This window comes from Sciurus carolinensis, chromosome 6, assembly GCF_902686445.1.
Source record: "Sciurus carolinensis chromosome 6, mSciCar1.2, whole genome shotgun sequence".
Lineage (NCBI taxonomy): Eukaryota > Metazoa > Chordata > Mammalia > Rodentia > Sciuridae > Sciurus > Sciurus carolinensis.
The window spans coordinates 121,413,241-121,422,743 of record NC_062218.1 but is presented as its reverse complement, the minus strand read 5'-3'; the positions used below and the strand labels follow the sequence as shown (position 1 = coordinate 121,422,743).

The 9,503-nt window shown below is 35.6% G+C and overlaps 1 pseudogene; it reads left to right on the top strand.

Annotated features, from left to right (window-relative positions):
* The first annotated feature begins 288 nt into the window (after window positions 1-288).
* On the top strand, window positions 289-1,104 carry LOC124986393 (uncharacterized protein C7orf57-like; annotated as a pseudogene).
* Window positions 1,105-9,503: the final 8,399 nt, after the last annotated feature.

The window sequence follows — 9,503 nt, the reverse complement described above, 5'->3', positions numbered from 1 at the left end:
TTTTTTTGTTTTGTTTTGTTTTTAGAAGAAGTGCATTTAGGTGGGCATGGTGTTTGTGCATGTATAGTTTCTAGAAGAAAAATCATGGCATATTGAAACTAAGTGATCACCATTTACAAAAGGGAAGGGCAGAGCTTAGAAACAGCAACAAAGCTCTCTCTGCTTTCTGATCATTATGTAAGCTGGTTCCCTCTGCCACACTCTTCCACAGTGATGTTTTGCCTCACCTAGAGCCCCAAGGAAAGGAGCCTGCCTTCTTTGGACTAAGACCTCTGAAATTATTGGTATTACCACCTGCCCACATAGCACTCTGAGAAGGCTGTGGATGTCCCACCAAGCATCCCAGATCCCAGCACTGAGTGATCTGGGAGAAGCACACAACAGTAACACACTTGGAGCTGGGAGGTACCAGATAAAAGGAACAGACTCAGAATATGTGAAGCTTGCAAAACAAGGCAGCAGACCTGATCTGCTGAAGCATTTTGCCCCAGTGGACTATGCCCTACTTGCCACAGCAAGCCCCCCACGGCCCACCAGCATGAAGTCCCTGTGGTCTCCATGCCAGACTACAAGGTATATGAAGAATTCAGCCCTGGTCAGGCCAACAGCAGCTATGAATCCCGAAGAGGGCCCTTCAACTTTGACATGAAAACGGTTTGGCAAAGAGAGGCTGAGGAACTTGAAAAGGAGAAAAAAAAAAAGGTGAGGCTGCCAGTCATTAACTCAAAATATCTAAGCAAAGTGGGGACCCCGCTTGGTCCTAAAGACACTGCTGGAAGCAGACTGTCTTCCCCTCCCATGCCTGGTCATAAAAACAGTTCCCCAACCAACTTTTCCAAACTTATTAGCAATGGATATAAAGATGAGTGGTTACAGCAGCAGCGAGCTGATTCCGACAAGAAGACACCAAAGACGCCCAGGGCCTCTGTGTTGTCTCAGTCCACACAGGACCCTGAGGGGCCCCAGGATACAGAGATGCCCCAGGACCCAGAGGTTCCTGAAGACTCTGAGAAAGCTCAAGATGAGGTGCACCCAGCAACTGAGTCTTCTCCTCCAAACCCAGAAGCACCTCCATCCGTGTCGACACCAGCGGAGCTCAAATAAACCTGGGTATAATTTTTAGGATGACATTTTTAGTAGCTAACTATGATACAAATCAGGGCTGTATTTATATGTCTCCTGTTTGTATTTTATTAATATAGATTTTTACAGAACAATTCATCTTGCAGCATATTTGGCATTGCTGAGGCATAGATGGTGGAAGGGTTGGCCTCTGTTTCTTGCCTTTCTCTGGGGTGTTAAGCACATGGTCAGTAAACACAACCATGGCCTCCATTACCTTTTCCCTTGCTGACCTGGTGACATCCTAGTGTCTTGGGACTAATCACTTCCTCCCTGCTATCCACTGACATTACCTCCTGTATACCTCATGGTGGGGTGGAATTTCTATTAGACATTGAACTAAAAGATCAACAGAATAAGCTTCAAGCTTATTTTTCATTGCTTGCTCTTTGTAGAAATAATTTTCCTGTTACAAAACAAAATTCCAGAATATAGTAACATCATTTAGATTTTAGAAAGATTTTATTATACCTTGATATTTTAAGCACTTCATATAAAACATTGTAACATTTTCTAGTTTTAAATTTTTGTTAGGACCCCTAATACTTTAAAATAAACTGAAGTCCAGAATGTTAAACACTTATGTATCATCTACATAAAAAATATATCTAATTTTAATATGTAATTTAGTAGGTATAACAAAAAAATTTTAAAAATCAGACTGTCATTTTACAAATTTTGTTGTTCATATAGCATTCAGGTAGTTTTATATTTTTGACATTTAATTCATTAACTAAGTCGTGACAGAAATGTTTTTAGAAGCCAATGAAGTGTCTTTTCCCAGAATCAACTTATCATGCATTCGCTCTGCTAAAATTTGTTTTAAATTAATTCATTAACTGAGACACATAATTGAGCACTTTTTGTCTATATTATTTGATCAAACTTATGGTAAAATGGGAGAATATATGCAATATGTAAGAATGTGAATGGCTGTATGTATTGAATAAAAGCAATATACCTTAAAAAAAAAAAAAAAAGAAAAAGCAACAAAATAAACCATCCTCAACACAGGAACAGTGGGAGCCACATTAGGAACAATGAAAATGAGAAATTGCAAAAGCCACCAGGGAAGAGAGAGGTGATATGACACAGGTCAGCTTATAGGCACTGTGGCTTTTATTCCATGGCAACTGGCAACCAGCAAGGAGAAAGGAAAAGGGGATAAATACCCTCACATCATTTGCTGTCTCTGATATGCAGGGGGGACTTGGTTGAACTCCTAGATGCCAGAGGGGAAAGGAGGTCCACATGCAGGCCAGAATTCCAGGGCACATGAGGTTGTGGAGCAAGGTAGAAAGTGAATGCTGAGGCCAAGATGAGATAACCACATGGGCACACTCCTGAAGGGAGAATTGGTGGAATTTTCAAAACCTTTCCCAAAATAATTTGACAATTTATATTAAGAGTCTCGAATACTATCCCCTCTACAAATTGGTACAATCACTGTAGAAAACAGTATGGAGATTCCTTAGAAAACTTGGAATGGAACCATTTGACCCAGTTATTCCATTCTTAAAATCAGCAGACTACAGTGACCCAGTCACATCAATGTTTATAGCAGCTCAATTCACAATAGTTAAACTATGGAACCAGCCTAGTTGCCCTTCAACAGATGAATAGATAAAGAAAATGTGGGGTATACACACAATGGAATATTACTCAGACTTAAAGAAAAATGAAATTATGGCATTTGCAAATGAATGGATGGAGCTGGAGAATATCATGCTAAGTGAAACAAGCCAAACCCCAAAAAACAAAGGCTGAATGTTTTCTCTGATAAGCAGATGCTGATCCATAGTGTCGGGGGGCAGAGGAATGTGAAGGGAGAGGGGATGAGGATGGGAAGGACAGTGGAATTAGGCAGACATTATTTCCCTATATACATGTATGATTACACTACAGGTGTGACTCTTCACCATGTACAGTCATAGGAAGGAGCAGTTGTGCTCCATTTGTTTACAATGTGTCAAAATGCATTCAACTATCATGTGTAACTAATTAGAATAAATTTAAAATATATATATATATATTATTCCCTTTGTCTTAATAGTTCTATTTTTAGGAACATCCTAAGGAGATGTTTAGAATATGTACAAAAAACTGAATACAATTATGCTTATTGCAGAATTATTTATTATAAAATATTTGAAATAATATTCCAGCATTAACTGAAAATAATATGGTAAAATATCCATGAATATGCACATCTATAAAACATATAATGACATGGAAAACTCTTATAAAAATTGTTAATTTTAAGAAGCAGAAAATTATCTACACAGTATGTTTAGCACCCTGTGGGCAGGAACTTTGTTCATTCCTATGTTGCTGTCATCTAGAACAGTACCTAGAAATACTTTGTAACATGAAAATATATGTGCATAAGGAAAGATTATAAAGCATACATCAAAATGCTAACAGGGTCTCTCTTTGGATGGTAGAATTGAAGGTGATGTTTAATGGCTACTTTTATTTTTTCTTTAAAAAATTTTTTCCTTTTATGATGAAAAATCATTAAAAAATCACTTCCAATTTGTATAGCATTATTACAGGAACCTTATAAAGCCTACAGACATTCTGAAAGATCTGAGCTATTTCTTTCCATGGAGGTCAATCACCATCAGTGGCATATCCCTTAGGGAAGTCAAGAAATGAAAATGAAAATTTCAGAAAAAATAATAAAAAATCTAACTCAGACATCTAGCAGCACTGGAAGCAACTAGATTTTCACCCTTTTGATAATTATAATTCCACTTATTTCCTGGGGCTGTACTAAGTCATCTTCTGCGATGATAGGAGTCTTAGTCTTGAGACTCTTCACTGTAAAAAGTATAAAATAGTTCACAATGATGGGAGTGAATGCCTTTTAAAGCAGTTAAGGTGTTAATGGAACCATTATAAACACTCTCAAGGATAAATGTTAAGAGCAAAAATGCTAAGGGGTTGTAAAATCCAACCACAAATGCTTTGCTTCACAGATACAGAAAATGAAGTTTGGTGGCATTCCACATTTGCCTTCTTCCCCTAGTTCAGATGCGACAAGAATCTATCAGGTGAGTACTGGTCAGTGTGTTAATATCTGGAATATGTAAAAAACAAAACAAAACAAACCGTTTCAATAAGACAGTTTAAATCTCCAAAACTGTCAGTCTGATCAAAACAAAGGAGTTATGTAATAATGAAGAAACTGATTTGAATTGGTCTTTTAGAATTAACTTGCTCTGTGTCTATGGTCTAATGCAAATTATTTTTATTTAGATTACTAATTTCAAGCTATTCTTTAATGAGGTCTGAAACAGCCTTGGAGAAAGTTCTTTCTTTCTAACTTTGCTCTTCCTCCTTGGATACTTTCTCACAGCCATACAACTCTCTTTTTCTTGTAGTTACTCTTGACCATACATTAAAATTTGCTATATTAAAATCCCCCTGTTTAAATCACTGCATGATTTAATCACTGCGTGATTTAAACTAGTTTCAAACTGTTTAAACTAGTTCCAAACCATTCTTGGGACTTTTTTTTATTTCCTGGAAAGTCTGTTTTAGTCATTTTTTTCATTGCTATGACTAAAGGACCTGAATAGAATGACCGTAAAGAAGGAAAGATTTATTTAGGGGCTCAGTTTCAGAGGTTTTAGTCCACAGAAGGCTGCCCCCATTCATCAGATCTCAAGGTAAGGCAGAATATAATGGCAGAAGAGTGTGGCAGAGGGAAGTAGTTCACATGGTAAACAGGAAACAGAAAGAGATTCCACTCTTCAGGTATGAAATATATACCCCTTAGTCACAGCCACAATGAACCACTTCCTCTAGCCACACCCCACCTGCCTCCAGTCACCACTCAGTTAATGCCATCAGGGAATTAATTCTCAGATTGTTAAGGATGTAACCCAATCACTTCTCCTCCAAACCTTCTTGCATTGTCCCACATGTGAGCTTTTGGGGGACACTTCAGTCCAAAACATAAGAAGGTCCCTGAGGAATCAAGAGGGAAATGTATCAATCAAGGTCCACCCAGCAGAAGGAAATTACTCAGTGATTTAAACAAGGGAATTTTAATGTAACAACTTATTTGGAGAGGGTATCCCCAGATCTGAGTTGGGTCATGGTCATGGGGCCAAGTGTAAATATCCCTTTGGAGCGCATAAGCGCTGGTGGTGGGGAACACACTGCTGAGCAATGGCTTAGCCACAGGAAAGCAAGAGAAGCTCTTTCCTACTCCAACATCCTCTACTGAGAAAACTTAACCTGTGTTCACTGCAAAGAAAGATTTAAAGGAATCTCAATTTTGCAGAGCAGGTAAAGGGTAATTTGGTAGCTGAGGAAAGCAGGCCTATCAGATCAGGTTCTGGGTCCGCAATCAACCAGTTCTGACTTCCATGTTTAACAAATGGTAGTTACCTGCAAAATTTATCTGGAAGGCAAACAACTATGAAAGACAATGCAGAGTGAGGAAAAAGATATGATAACACAAAAAGTTTAATTTAAATATTAAAAAAGCATTAACAAAATAAAAGTATTAATGACATTTAGAAATTCTTATTATAGAATAGTCCAGATGGAAGGAGTAAATAAGGATAAAAAAACAGCTGCAGAAAACAAAAAATAGAACTAAAATACTTTAGTATTTAGTATTAGGTTATTGAAAAAACAAAAGAATCAATTTCATAAGACAAATGAATTATTTTAATAAATTTGATAAGTTCATAGAAATCAAGCAAATAGAAAATAAGAATTTTTTAAATTTATATAAGAAGGGAAATAATCATTTTCTGGTTCTTAGTTCAGTAGTTAAAAATATTTACATAATCCAGGTAAACACTGATTGTGCTACAGTTCTATCAAATTATTGGAGTAAGAGGAAATAAGAAAGATGTTAGAAGATAAATCCTACTGAATCAACCAGACTAAAGATTCATTGCATGCTGCCAAAGATAGAGTACTCAATAGTTGCTTTAATTTTTCTTTGTTTTAGAAAGATAGAAACAAATGCCATAAGAAATAGAGTGACAAATCCTTCTGGAGAACTAATGGTAAAGAACTCTTGAGTGAGGGAAAGTGTTTTTTGCATTAAAAATATTTTAGATTTATTTTTTTAAATAATGCAAAGGTTTGAATTTGAAAGGAAGAGGCCCAAATCTATAATATGGCATCTACAATGCAAAAGTCATAGAAAAAACACCCAAAGAAAATGCCCTAAAATATGGACAGTGATTCCTTCTGGTTAGCATAATTCCACACACCATTTAATTGCTTGTTTTTTATTGCTTCAAACTTTCTAAAATGAGTATCTGGAAAAAAAAGTATAATTATCAAAATAAGCAAAGGGTTAAGCAAAGTCCTTAAATACATGTGAAGGGAGAAATTAAATAAAATGAGAACAGAAGTGCCATACCATCAGGCAAGCAATATTTATTAAATGACCATTGTGAGGCTAGAAATGGAAGTAATAAACAAAAAATGAATAAAACATTGCCCATTCCTCTGAGGCACTTAAAATTAAATGGAAGACAAAATAAACAGAGGAAATAAAAGTTAGATATTAAGTTTCATTTTAATGGCAAATGAAATAATAATTAAAAATCTCAGTTGACAAGAAGTTTAGAGGCTCAATAATTCAAATTTGGTTGAAAATACAAGACTAATTCATTCTTATTCCTGCTCTTACTATCAAAGATAGTTAGAGTTGTAACTAGTTATCAAATAAAATTACAAAGATGATTATAAGGTCAATAAAGATATTTTATTCAATTTAGTAACTGCAATGTTGAACAGGATTTCTCCTTCAAGGTTCATCTTGTGGAATCTCAGTATATCTGATTGTCCTAATACTAGTAGCAATGATGATTTGTCATTATTCTAGAGCATTTACCATTTTTTTTAACTGGTTTTCAAATATCAAGTCAAAGAAGAACACTCCTCTGTCAGATACCAATTAACCAACAGAATCATGAAGCGTAAACATTAGAGCTCTTCCTCACATTGGCCTCTTCTAGCATATCTGTTCTACATGCTTTGTAGATTTTGCAAAAGTGGGATATCTTAATCAAAATTAATTAAGACTGCTGTCTCTTTCCACTCCAGTTTACCCTTCAATGTACTTCTGCTTACACAGATTCTTATTTGTAGTGCCTATGAAGTAGTTGATCTAGGAACAATTGGGTTCCATTTATGTGGGTTTATACATATGGCTTACAATCAAGTCTAGCATATTTGAGCTCTTACTAGCTGTCCTGGTGAAGATCTGGCTCCCACGGTCACTTCCACAGTTCACCACCGCATTAAGTCACTCATTGCTGAGACACAAAGATCCACAGCAGAACTGCCACGTAGTCTTACTAAAGTTGGCACTGAAAGGATCAGAGTAACAGAGAAAAAAGGTTTGAAATGCACAACATGAAAAGCTAGACTGTGGGAAATCCCTCCGCATCTTATATCTTGAAATAAAAGAAACCTCTGATGTAATTTCCCCCCCCCATATTTGACAGCAATAATACAATTAGCTGATTTTATAAGTGATTTGTGAGGCTGAAAGAAAATTTTAAAATTAAATGATAATGTTAAAAGCAAATTTTGTAATAAAAAAATGGAATTACATCACTAGATTCTATAAAAATATTATTACTTCATTGTCACCAGAAGTGCTAATTAAAATTTGAAGCAAAAAACAAAACAAAATGTAGAAAAGAAAGAATATTGGCAATTATTTGGTTAGAATATGATGATTTTCTTCAGGTTTTATGCCTTTTCTGGCATTTGTCTCCTTTACAAAATTTGTAATTTGTTGCAATTTGTTTTATTACTCTAAATAAATGCTCACTTTCATACCCAATTTTGTATATCTAATTTTCTTTTTTCTTGAGGTTTTCCCAGTTGGTAGAAGATTAAGATCTCACTGGGCATGGTGGCAGGTGCCTGTAATCCCAGCAGTTTAGGAGTCTGAGGCAAGAGAATAGCAAATTCAAAGCCAATCTCAGCAATTTTGCAAGACCCTAAACAACTTACTGAGACCCTTTCTCAAATTATAAAAATTTAATAAAAGGGGCTGCGGATATAACTTAGTGGTTAAGCCCCTGGGTTCAATCCTTAATATCAAAAGAGAGAGAGAGAGAGAGAGAGAGAGAGAGACAGAGAGAGAGAGATATCTCATAAAAGTAGGACCACCCTGGATTATTATTTTAAAATATTTATTATGCCACATTCTATAATTCTCATAAAATAGGTTTATTTAGTTTAACTCTGTATAGATCACCCTCTTGTACAATCGATGAACCTATTTTTTCCTCTTTTGAATCCATAGGCAGTGAATCAGATTCTCAAACATTTCAAGAAAATATGTTCAAGAACTTGACAACAGTGGGCTAGGGAGATAGCTTAGTTGGTAAAGTGCTTGCCTTGCAAGTACAGGGCCCTGGGTTCGATACCCAGCACCACAAAAAAAAAAAAAAAAAAAAAAAAAAAAGAAAAAAAAAGAAAAAACAGGGCTGGGGTTGTGGCTCAGTGGTAGAGCATTTGCCTAGCTTGTGTGAGGCACTGGGTTCAATTCTCAGCACCACATATAAATAAATAATATAAAGTTCCATCAACTAAAAAAGAGTTTTAATAAAGAATTTGACAACAATTGAAGTGATAAATTAAAAAAGAATTGATTAGAAAGTATTCTATACAAAAATTCTGGATGGAAACTGCTGACTATTCCTATCTGTCCCCAACTTTCACTCGCATCAACCTTCAATAGTAGGTTAAGAGAAAAACAGAAGTGTCAGACCCCTAAGTAACAACTACTATAAAGTGAACAGACCACAACAGGATATTCTGGGGGGAAAAAAGGAAAAGAATATGCATAAAAAGTAGGTAAATAACCTACAATATTTCTTAAAATATCTTAGAAAATAGAGAAGGAATTCAAAGAAATCAATTTCTATCATCTCAATTAAAATTATAGGCACCTTATTTCTTTGGAGAAAAGACATAAGTATTATAAGACTTCAGTCCAGAGAAGTCAGTAAAACTGGGTGGCAGAAATGGGGAAGAAAAACCAAACATATTGTGTAGGAGGAGCATCTATTAGTGGATTAGACAACAGAATAAAGACAATTAAAAAGAAAGACACATTGTAAATGATCTTGAGGAAATTAGAAATGGAAGGGAAGTACACAAACAGAAATAAAGAGATGAAATCAACAATCTACCCCAACCCCAATCCCTATCCCTGACCCCTGATAACCACCATTCTTTTCTTGTTTTCTCTCATTTTGACCTTTTTAGATTTTGCACAAAATAGATATTGTGGAGTCTTCAGTGTCTGGCTTATATCATTTAACATGATGTCCTCCATCTGTGTTGTCACAAATATGAGTATTTCCCTCATTCTATGATGA